Source organism: Peromyscus maniculatus, chromosome 21 (assembly GCF_049852395.1).
Source record: "Peromyscus maniculatus bairdii isolate BWxNUB_F1_BW_parent chromosome 21, HU_Pman_BW_mat_3.1, whole genome shotgun sequence".
In the NCBI taxonomy this organism is placed as follows: Eukaryota; Metazoa; Chordata; class Mammalia; order Rodentia; family Cricetidae; genus Peromyscus; species Peromyscus maniculatus.
In genome coordinates, this window is record NC_134872.1 from 5,360,250 (window position 1) to 5,372,461 (window position 12,212).

A 12,212-nucleotide genomic window follows, 5' to 3' on the forward strand; every position below is an offset into this window, starting at 1 on the left:
GCTCCCACAAAGACTAGGCTTCACTGGTGTTGTTGGAGTTTTTCGTACTTCTCTGGACAGTGCCCTTCCCTCGGTGGTAGCAACAAGGCAAGCCCTCTGTAGTGCACCCTGGCTGCCCTGGCCAAGGCCTGCCAGGGGCCCCTGCTAAATCATGCCGCCTTCTTGGGACCACTGCTGGCCTTGGAAGCAAAGGAAGCCACCCTGAGCCTGGGGTAGTGCCTGTCAGGTAAAAGGAGACTGAGCCGAGCCTACCAGGCAGTTGGCACTTCTGGCTGGGCTGCCCAGGGTAGGGAGCCTACCTAGGCCATGGCAAGTGGTTGGCCCTCAGGTTCCTCCACCCTGTCCTCCCCAGATGGAGGCAAACAGTGATGGCTGCCATCTTGGAGCAGGAGGTGGAAGTCATATAGTGAACATGGTAAAGGATCATGTGTCCATGACACCCCAAGACTAGCCCTGGATTTTCCTATGCTACAAGGGAAGAAGACACTTGTCTTGTACCACTTTTGTTCTTTTGTGAGGTGTGGGGGGGGGGCTGTTTGCAGGCATATCTATCCTGACACAGAGATATGTCTCTCCCTCCTGCTTGCCGCACTGACGTCCTGTAGGAGGCCTATGGAAAGCAAAGCCACTAGAGGCCATTTAGGAAGGGCAAGGATGTCAAGGGCCCAGATAACGGAGGGTGAGAGTGAGACTGCCTGTAGGTGCAGGGATGCACAGGGTGCAGGGATGGGGGGGATAATAGCAGGAAACAGGTGGGACATGGTGAGGACGCCGAAGGCCACAGAGCAGACCACTTCTGAATCGCAATGTTCCCTCTTGTCTTAACCCTGCTTCCCCCGAGTCTCGGCTGCAAAGCAGCCTGACTGCTCAGTGAGTTCACTGAACAAATTTGCAAAGAACAAGAGGAACTTTGTCCTAGGACAAAACGAAAGAAAGTGAAAAGGAGGGGGAGGGCTAGGGGACTTTTTTCAGAACTTTGCAAACTCTGACCAACTTGGAAGATATTTCTATGCCTGTCATACAAATGACTTGCCACGTGACTGCTGGCCTTGCCCAATGTCTGGCCATCCTTTCCCCTGCTCGACTCGGCTCCAGTGTAGCCCCTAACAGAGAATGAGACCAAAGCAAAAACCAAGCGGTTTTTAATGGGTTCTTGTCACGTTGGGCACCAAATGTAGATGTAACCAACAGTCTTGTTAAATAATAAACACAGAACCAATGCAAAGAAGAAAGCCAGGAGATCAGAGCTAAGAGCCTTACCTGCCTGCTGCAGCTAGCTCTTCCGCCAAGAGACCTCTTTGAAAGAGAGCTACTTCCTGTCTGTCTTTATATAGACTTTCTGTTCTGCCTTCTCATTGGCTGTAAACCCAATGACTTCCTCATCACTGCCTGTCTGTAGAGACTTCCAGGTCTTCTATGGTATTGAGATTAAAGGTGTGCGTCACCACTGCCACGCTCTTGCTATGGCTCTAATAGCTCTGACCCCCGGGGCAACTTTATTAACATACAATTAACATTTTGGTACAAAATAAAATAACACCAGAAGGAACAGTACACCTTACGGATTGTTTCTGATTGTTTCTGTTTGTAGTTGAATATGTTCTTCTTTGTCCTGTGTTTTAAGTCCTTGCAAGTTAAGGTTTCTATTTGTAATTAAGAATAAGTTCCTGTTTCTTAGATTGATGTAAATCACAAAACGTGTTTTTCTGCCTACACTAAACTCAACCCCATCCACGTGATACACATCTTTGCCCTGTTCCTCCCTTTCATTGTCCTTTTCTAACAATGTACAACAGCCAACTCTCTCGCCCCTGTGAACACCTTAGCTCTCCTGTAAAAGAGACCCTCAAGAAGTCAGCAAAGGCTGCTCTCTCAAACCCCAACTTAGGCAGAGGCAGCCTGTTGGCCGGTCCCGGATGCCCACCAAACTACAGCTTGCTTTACCTGGACAGTTATGGATTTGGTCTTTTCTCCTCAGGACTTCTGGGTTTATGAGATCTCTGGTACTTAGTGTCTCCACCCGTCTGTCTGCGAGCAGTGAGCCAGCCTTTGGCTTGCACTGGACTGGTGTGAATACTTGCCTCCCACAACTTTGGCCTCAGTGTCTACCTAACACATGCCCACATGCCCATAGCCACCCAGTCGTCCCCTAGAACTCTGAGGCCTCCCCCGCAGCTTTCTGGCTCTTCAGTGCTCCTTGAGGTGTGCCCCTGAGCTGCTGAAGGGAGTGGGCTGGTACCCTGTGAGGAGCTCTGTGGAACTGAGACCAGGAGCAGAGGGCGTCCCCCCAGCCCGCCCTCCACCCACCCTCCAGGCTCGGCATCAAGGCCCTCTGCCTTGTGCTCTGTTGTCTTGTGCACCCTGCAGCCATCTCTTCTCAGATTCTCTTTGCAAAGTCCGCACTGTGACAGTCAGGCCTGTCCCGGAGGAGGCCGCCACCTGCTGCTGCTGCCCCAGGAGGCTTGGGGGCTGTCAGCTCCCTTGTCTTTGCCTCAACAGCTGTTTTGAAGGAAGGACCATCCCCTTCAGCCCCCTCAGCTGCCTCAGCCTCCTTGCCTGGATCTGCCTCAGCCTGCCACTGAGCACCCCAACTTCATCTGCTCCTCTGCTAGCAGCTTGGGTCAGGCTCACCATCTGTGGGCAGCCTGCAGCTCTGAGTCTTTATGGCCTCCAGGTAGGACATGGATCCCAGCCCCCCAAGCCCCAGGCACCATGGGCCAGCCCTGCAGGGGAGCAGCTTAATGACCTTGTGAGCAGTAATTACACCCTCGGGCCCACTCTTAATAACCAGTATTCCCCCGTCAGTGTGCCTTCATTGAAAATGAGTAGGCGATACAAGTTGCTGTGAAGCTGGCTGGCAAGCCCTTAACGTGATATTAATTGTAGTAATTAGTAGTCGCTTTGTGTTGGAGTCATCTATAAATAGGGGGTCCATTAGTTTAGCAAAAGAGCATGATTTAAAATGCAAATAAAAGCCCAATTAGTCAGTTAAATCACTCATCTTTCGGAGCAAATTCCCGTGTTCTGTAGACCAGCAGCCATTTGAAGGTACTGGTCAGTTCCAGGCCTCGGCACACTCCACTGCGGCGGCCCTAGTTCAACACTGGCCCTTTAAGTAGGCTTGCCCGGCAGGCGCTGGTTCTTGGAAGGTTCCTACAGAGGCTTACTTTATTGGAACAGCTAGTGGTCACACTCCCGAGCACTTCCTCCCTCTGCTTTCTGATTGGTTCCCTCTGGGAGAAAAGGAGAGCTTCTTAAAGGAACAGCAGCACCGTGCACACCAAGGCTCTGGGAGAATGGGTGGTGAAGCAGGGTGGGCTTCCTCTCCTTAAAGGCAACTCTTGGAAGTCCAGACAGACCGAGCCACCAATGCCAAGTGTCCTGTGACCCAAACAGACTTTGTGAGAACAGTTATTTCGCAGCCTTGAGGGCACACATTTAAGATGGACCCAGTATTTTTCACAGCCTGGGGAGGGAACATATTTGAGATGGACATAGTGTTTCTCACAACCTTGGGGAACACATTTGAGGTAGAACCAGTATTCTTCACAGCCTTGAGGGAGAACACATCTGAGGTGGGCCCAGCCTTTCTCACAGTCCTGGGGCTCACATATAAGGTGGAAATGACTGTAAACAGAAGGCAGCAGCTGGAAGGCATGAGAGGACCCAGCTGCAAGGCTGTCGAGGGGGTGGGGGAAGCCTAGAGCCCCCACACTTTTGTTTGGGGAAACACAGAGGTGGGGAGGCTGCTGAGATGCCCACCTGGGACGCACAGTTCCTGCCAGGTGAGGCAAACTGAGACCTGGCTCTGCGACCAGACAAGTCCTTCCCTGCGCCAGGCCTGCCAGCTCCCCACCCCTCAAAAGGCCCCCACTCCTGTGAGGCCCACCGAAGTTGCTTTTGATGGAATTTGCATTTTATCAAGAACTAAAGAGGCAGGAGCCGTTTCTGAGCATAGTAAGAAGAGAAGCTGTCCACTCCCCCTCGGTATGGGGAGCTGTCCTTCCTCGCCCTTTCTCCGGTGACTCAGCGCTTGTAACAGGTGGTCGGACTTGCTATTTTGAATGTCCTATTTGACAAAATAAAACATTGGAAACCTTATGTTGGTCCCCAAAATATCTTTTGGAGATTTTTGCCAGGGAATGAAATCCAAGTGTCTGGGGCGACTGAGCTAAATGGCTGAATCAGGAACTTGAGGCTGAATGAGTCATAGCTGTGTGCATGAAGGATGAATGTGTGAGCGTTTGTGTGTATGTGCGTGCACGTGTGTGTGTGTGTGTGTGTGTGTGTGTGTGTGTGTGTGTGTGTGTGTAGCGGGGCGAGGGGGGTGGGAAGCTGGTGAAATAAGGACATTTATTGTCCAAGATTTTCCAAGAAGATAGCTCACTGGCTGGAGAACTGTGTGGAGGCCCAGGGATCAGCTGTCCAATTTGCTGTCTTACCCATGAGGAAACAGGCCCAGCCTAAGAAAAAGCAGTCCCAGGCCACACAGTGAGCGGACAGTCCAGGCTCTAGCTGTCACACACTGGCGACCTAACTTCCCAGCTGGAGAGCAGCTCCTGCCCGAGGATCAAGGATCGAGGACCGGGAAGACACAGACAGGAGGAAGAGTGAAGGTGTTGGTCTCACTTCCTGAAAATGGAACCGCGATGGGGCTGACAACCAGTAACATCATATGCAGCAAAGTGTATCAAGTCAGCAGCAGAGCACTGGCCAAGCCCGCGTGAGGCCCTGGGTTCAGTCCTCAGTACTGATTAACCGGAGGGGAAAGGCAGGCGGTGGAGCAAAGACAGACGGAAAAGCTGAGACTAGAAAACGAAGGGAAGTCTGTGTGTTGTCTGCTATTCGGGTCTGGAAGGTTCCTCAAAGGTCAATGTGTTAAAAGCTTGGTCCCCAGCTAGCTGCTAGTCCTAGCGATGTTGAGATATGGACCTAGAAGTGGTCCTTTGAGCTGCTGGGCTGTCCCTCCAGGGCAGTGTGCAACTCAAGTCTTCCCTTTTTACTTCTGGACCACAAGGGGAATGGTTTCTCACTACCACATGCTCCCACCACAATGAGCTGTCCATCCCAACAGAGGTCTAAAAGGAATGCACCCAACCTAGTCAGAGGGCCCAGCCTCAACAGGTGTAGGCTTACAATTTTTTGAGATGCTCTTATACAGTCAGGCCAGCCTTGAACTCCTTACCCTCCTCCACCTCCTCCCAAGTGTAGGGATCACAGGACTGTACCATCATATTCAACTTTCTGTAACTCGGTTGCACCAGGTATTTGTTGTTGTGGCAGGAAGCTGACTGACAGCCCCAGCTCCCACGATGGAATCTCAGCCGGGACGGCTCAATGGCTACGAGCAACGTGAAAAGACACCAAGCGAACTGTGGACTTCAAAGACTCAAGAGCGTGAAGACAACGCGCAGAGCAGGTGGAGGTGTTGCTAGCTGCAAATTACATGTCTACCAGCGGACTCCACCTGATAAAGGACTCACGACTCAGAAAAGACAAGAGACAAATGATATGAGTAGAAATTCCTCCCACATCCGAATGGCCAGCCAGTAAGAATATGAGCAGGTGTGAAGCATCCTTAGCCTCCGGGGGAGTGAAGTCGGAGCCAGAGAAGATGCCCCTTTACACGGGGAAGGTGCAATTCCAAAAGTTCTAGAAGGGTTGGTGAGGAAGTAGAAGAACTACAGCCCGCTCCTCTAGGAGGGAGGTCTCCTTGGTATCCGAATGGCTGTAAGCCCCAGCAATCCCACAAGAACTGAAAGCACGGGTCTAGGCAGCAGCTTCCTTGTGACATTGGGTATAACAGCACAAGAGGTAAGTACCAGAGTCTGATGGACAGTGAGAACATGACCTAGTGTCCAGTGAGCATGCAGGGTGGGGACGCGCATCCTCACCTCTCTGGGATCAATGCCCAGGAATGAAATGCTTTAACAGTTTTTAAAATGACCGCACAACTGGGCAGGATGATCCACACCTACACTCCCAGCACCTGGGGAAGGAAGGCAGGAGAATCAGGAGTTCAAGGTCAGCCTGGGCTACTGCATAAGGCCCTCCTTCTAAACAAAAACAAAAACAACCAAAAAACAAAGCAAAAACAAAATTACCAAAAACAAACAAAAAACCCAAATGCCAAAACAAATAACAAAACCCAACCACACAGCTTTCCAAAGCCCTCCCGCGTTTTACATTCTCAGGGGAAGTTGGCATTTAAGCTGGGAACTTCACAGATGGGAAGAGGTCAGTCCTGGGTCAACAGGAAGAAGCCTGGCAGGCACCGGAAGCAGCTGGAGTGAGTGCCTGAGATCCCACAAAGGGGAAAGAATGACTGCTGGATCTGAGGGACGACAGATCTGCACTGTGCGGCGTGTGGGGGTGAACGTGAGGGATGAGGACCTCGTGGGACATAAATGCAAGCCACCCGTTCAAGGCATCAGCTCAGAGTGGGGCTAACTTGCATCTGAACCCTGCCTTAGCCTGGAAGACGCTGCGTAAGTGTCTCAACCTCTGAGCCAAGTTCCCTGCGACAAGGGGGTCCGAGGACCGCGCTGGAGAGGGGAAAGGCCCAGGCAGCCCATCAGACTGGTGTCAAGGCTGCCTCGTGACTCTGCAGCAGCAAAAGCCACCACTGGACTCTAGAGCCAGTCAGGACTCTGAGCAGGACTGTGCACCGATCGTCCAGGAGTACTTGTCCTGCCGTGACTGGCTGCAACCCAGGCACAGCCACACAGGGCTAGGTGTAGGGAGGAGCATAGGCTCCCTTGCCCTCTCAGGGGTCCCCACACCAGCATCAACACCTCAGCAACCCCAAACTCCAGGGCTCCATCATTTAAGAATATTTTTGGATCTTCTTTATGTAGCCATCACCACTGGTGACAGAGTTCATCTTCCAGCCCTCTCCATCACCACGCAGTGTGAGGCAGGAAGTCCCACTCCTCTAGTCCTACCTGGGTCTTTCTGGCGACCAGGCCCTATCCTAGAACTACTCCGAAGGGCCCCCAGGCTCCTGAGGACCTCATCCACACGCCGAAGTTCCAAATACAAGCCAGAGGCCCAGCCGCAGAGCTGAAGTGACCGTCACACACACTCCAGGAACAGGTGAGTCCTGGGCACCCTGGTGGGCACTGGAGCATGCTGGTGTGTGGCGTGTGTGGGAGTCTATGTTGTATGAACACATGTGAGGGGCAGACGCTCAGTTGGACCCTAGGGTCTACTGAGGCTTTAAATGAGACCTTGTGGTCTCATTAGCCCCCCTGTTGCCAATGCTTTTCTTCCTCAGGACCCTGCCACCTTCCCTGGCCACTCAGGCAAAGAGAGACTGCCTGGGGAGAACCAGGCAGGGGCCAAGGCAGGGCAGCCACAGCCCCTGGAGGCTCCCGGGGCGCGGGCTCCTGACCTTGCCTCCTCCTCTCTGCCTGTGCCAGGAGACCTCTGCGTGATGGCAGGTGGGTCACTTGTGTTCTGTGCACCAGATAAAAGGACAGACAGAACCAGACTCTAGGATTCTAAAGGACCTGCCAGGGGAGAAAAAGAAAGCCAGCTTCCTCCCACCCTGTTTAATCTTCCCTCATCCCTTCTCCCTCCTCCTCCCCTCTCCCCCCCCACCATACACTCTGTGGTGGAGTCTGAAGGACCCTCTAACATCCAGGAGTCCCCTCAGCAGCCTGCCCCCATTCCAGCACCTTGGTTCGATCGGATCTGTCAGGAAGTGCCAGAGGTTGCAGGGCAGGAGCAGAATGGGACTTAATCTTCCCTGGAATATTAATGGTCCCGTCAGGAGTGCCAGGGACGAGCTGAGCAGCAATCTGCCTTTATTAACAAGGCGGTGCCAGCTGGAGCACTGTCCCTTCCCCCACTTGCAGCTGGGTCGCTGTCACTGTCAGCAGTAGCAACGCGGTGGAGGGGCCAGTCCCAGGGCAGGGTAGGTGTGACAGAAGGAGGGCTTGGCGGAAGTCAGGAGCCCCAAGACACTCAGCCCCACCTCGCCAGCTCTGACCTGACCCCTCCACCATCTGCTACTGGGGCTACAGCCTGTCCCTCTGGGCTGTGCCTGTCACAGGCACCTGCCCTCTCTGTAATTGTCTGGCCTGATGCTTCACTGCCCTGGCAACACTATGGAGTCTCCTAGGGAATGCCAACCATCTCGATGTCCTGCCCACCCAGGACCCCTCGCCTCACCTGCTCCTCCAGGTGCGGTCCTGTCTGTGGGTCAGGTATGCTTTCACATATGATATCCTCGAGCTGTGAGTCAACTGCTTCGACCAGGTTTATAGTGGAAGAAACCCAGGCAGAGGTGGAGTGAGCTGCTCAGACACGCGGAGAGCAGAGCTTTCTTAGACCTGAGGAAGGGACAGTCCTGGGAGAAGACAGGCACCTATGGCTAGGAACAAACATCTCAGGAGCCATGAAGGAAGCAAGCCACATGGAGGCTGCTGCTCACAGAGCACTCTGTCCTTGCCTGGGGGCTCTCAGGGGCTTTGATGCCCAGATTATTCGTGGGGTAACTGAGTCTGGGCATACTGAGGTATTCCAGGCAACTTCTCAGGCCACCATAGTTATGAGCTGGAAGGTGAGACCAGATGTTGAAGATGTGTTGGAGGAAGGAGTGTCTCCTCACCTCCAAGTCTGGATGTGATGTGCACGTGCATGCGTGTGTGTGCCAGAGGATGTCAGTCACAAGTGTGCAGAATATATGTAAAAGTACATGTGTTGTGCAAGGGGTTTGGACGTGTTTGCTTTGATCCCGTCTGGGCGCCAGCCTGAACCAGCTCCCAGGCCTCTGAGGACAACTGCTTGGTGAGCCGAGTGGACTAATGATATGGCCATGGACTCTATGAGTAACACGGGGAGGGCACATAATTTAGTCACCTTTACTCCACTGAACTATTTAAGCCACCATGGGAATGAGGTTATGAAGCTGAGATTAACCACTGGTGCTGTGGCTGTGAGCAATACATTTTTCCTTTTGTTCACCAAATTGAATTAATTGAAGTTGCTCACAATCAATTGGTTCTGATTCCCCTACAGTGAAATGAGGCATTTGCTTCGGGACACGTTTCACTCACTGCAATGAGCCTTCCAGGCCAGAGGAGGCGCAGCAGACTCTCTCCCCCGCCACACGCTGCACCCTGACCCCTAAGGAAGGTCAATCTGACCTAAACCTTGTAGATTGAAATGAGTGACCTGTCCCTGCCACTGTGACGACACCATCACTGACAGAACAGCAGTGTCCATTGGTGAGGACATCCTCTGCCTCAGGCCTGGACTCACTAGCCTAGGCTGAGAGGTGACGACACCTGCCTCAGGTGACAAAAGTCAGCAACACCCACAGTGGAGGAATCACCCCAAAGCCATTGTCGCACCCCAGGTGTGTCCTTGACTCTGGCTAGAGCCCTGCAACCCAGCTGCTGTAAGACGTGCTCTCAGACAATAAACGCAAAACCATCTCTGCCTTCTCCATTCTTTCCCTTCTCATCTGCCTTTGTATAGAGAAACAATCTGATAACCAGAGTCACAGCTACCACCTGTGACCATGAGGACATCAAGAAATACGTAGCAGGAAACAGATCACAGTCCCTGGTGACATCTTTGAGCTACTATATCGATTCAGAAATGCTGTGTCCTGGACTTCTGATTGCACAAGCCAAGGAGAACTCACCCATGTCAAAGCCTCAGCTGGCATTTCCCATTATTCTCTGGGCTTTCCTAGCTGACTCCACAGCCCCTTCAAAGTCTGTTCCTATCAGTCTATGAAGGTTCTTGAGAATAGTTCACCCCACCTTTTTTTAAACTGGCAGCAGGTGGCATACATCTGTGATCCCACACTAAAAATTGCCAAGAGTTCAAAACAAGCCTGGACTATATGCCAGATCCCATCTCTAAAAAGACAATAGTTTTAGTAGTTTTAGGGGCTAGATAACTTGGCAAAGTGCTTGCCACACAAATATGAGGACCTTTTGCATCTCTAGCACATTAAAAAGCCATGCTTGAAGAGGGCTCAGTGGTTGGGCTTCCAGAGGAGCAGAGTTTGGCTCCCAATGCTCATGTCAGTTGACCACACTGTAACTCCAGCTCCAGGATATAACACCCTCTTTTAGCATCTTTGAGCATCTATGCACTTGTGCCATAGATTCACATTTTTTAAATTATAGAAATCTTTTTTAAAAGGGTCAAGTATGGTGGCATATGCTGGGGTGTGAGGGGGTTGGGGGAGGGCAGGTGGATTCTGGAGCTTGTTAGCTAGCCAGTCTAGCTGAAATTTATGGGTTTCAGGTTCAGTGTTGAGAAGCAATTGAGAAAGACACATTTCTCTGGCCTCCGTGCGCACGCGCATGTGCACATACACAAGAACACCCCATAAGACAGCACCAGAGGAAGACACAAAAGTTCTCTGGCCTCCACAGGTATCCACATGTCTATGCACATGTGAACATGTGCACACCTCATACACATATGCACCAAAGAAGAATAGGTTTGTAGATTAGGTTAATATCATGTGATTTGAATGAGAATGGCCCCATAAACTCATATGCTGGAATGCTTGGTGCCCAGCTAGTGGGCCTGTTTGGGAAGGATTAGGAGGTTTGGCTTATTGGAGGTGTGCAATTGGAGGTGGGCTTTGGGGTTCAAAAGCCCACCCCATTCCCAGCTAGCTTTCTCTGCTTCCAACTTGCAGATGAGGATATAAGCTACTCCTCCAGCGCCATGCCTGCTGCCATGCTCCCCGTCATTGTCGCTGGGTCCTAACGGCTCCCTCAGGGGAGGAGGTGAGAAGGCACAGAGTCAACTGGCACAGAGACTGGGAGTCAGGTAAAAGGCAAAGAGCAGACTTGCTTATTCAGCAATGGGGAGAGCCTTATATACCCTCCTCCCAGCACCCAGGCTGCATCCTGATCTGGTGACATTGCATGATCACCCCTCATTGGCTGTGCACAATCAGGACCCCTGACAGTGTCTGTTGCTAGGCCCTCTGGCAGACTCTAGGTTGGCTCATCTCTCAGCCTCATAGGCCTTATCTTCCTATATATCCATATATCCACCCTTTTTCATTTGTTATGTGGGTGCTCAGCAGGAACCAGAGTTCTTTGCTCATGCCTTGTTGACCCTGCCTCAGGACAGCTCAGCAACTGGATTGTGCCTGTCTTAGGTTGGCTTGCCAAACAAGCTCTTACCCATCATTGACTACCAGCCCTCAAAGAGCATCCCTTCCTGGAGAGTTGGGGGACTAGGGCTTTTGAATTTCAGATAACCAGGCATGCATAACCTCCTGTGCAGGACTGTGAGAAGGATGCCTAAGAGCCATTAATACCTGAGGAGTTGCCTTAGTTGCTGCACACTGCTGTTGCATATGCTGCAGAAGATATTTAAAGAGAATAAGAATCAACAATACCACCCCACCAATTAAGGCATATGTGAGCATCCAAGAGGGATCAAATAGCCTTTTTATGTCAAACCTTTTCAAAAAATGAAGAGTCAAAGACCGACCATAACCTCTCCCCTTGTCTGACTGAATTGAATTGGAAATTTTCATGTGTTAGCTCTAATGAATAATACAGAAACTTAGTTGACCATGGGCCCCCTTAATATATTTAGCCAGCTCCTGGCATGCTAAATTAACATTCCTCACCTCAAAAGACATCATACAAAATGAGGAAAAGTGAGGGTCATAATTGAGTCTCATCAATGTATTAAAGTGCCAATTTCTTCTAATAAATTGTTTAGAAGGGCAATGAGAGCAAGAAAGGGGAGTATACACATTACCCATCCTGGGTTATTTCCTCCTTGATGGAAGAAGGCTGATCTGTGGCCAGGCGCACATGGCAGTCTGAGGAAAACCACAAGCATACCCTTGCCGATGGTCAGCAGGGGGCTGGTGGCTGCCATCAGAGGGAGATAGGATTTTTTCCATCTCACCAGGGATGGGTATGTTCCTTGTCAGAGACACCCAGTGCTTGTAGGTCAAGCTGAGCCCCTTGTCATCAAAACTGCAAACATTTATATGGAAAAGGACTTCTGTTAAGGCCAGATGAGGATCTCTCCTAGCCTCTGTTGAGATAGTCCTAGCCAATAGCTCAAGAACTCTGTTTGTCCTTTCCACAATGGCTTGTCCCTGCAGATTATAGGGGATGCCAGTGGTATGGGAAATCTTCCAGGATCCCAGAAAGTCACTGAATTATTGAGAGGCATAGGCAGAGCCATTGTCAGTCTTAAGAGCC

General features: G+C 51.4%; 1 long non-coding RNA gene across 1 annotated transcript; it reads left to right on the plus strand.

Moving 5' to 3' along the window:
* The first annotated feature begins 2,263 nt into the window (after positions 1 to 2,263).
* LOC121826296 (uncharacterized) lies at positions 2,264 to 9,443 on the plus strand. The gene is made up of 2 exons (XR_013046868.1): positions 2,264 to 7,095; positions 9,025 to 9,443. It is a non-coding gene; the product is annotated as an uncharacterized LOC121826296 (long non-coding RNA).
* Positions 9,444 to 12,212: the final 2,769 nt, after the last annotated feature.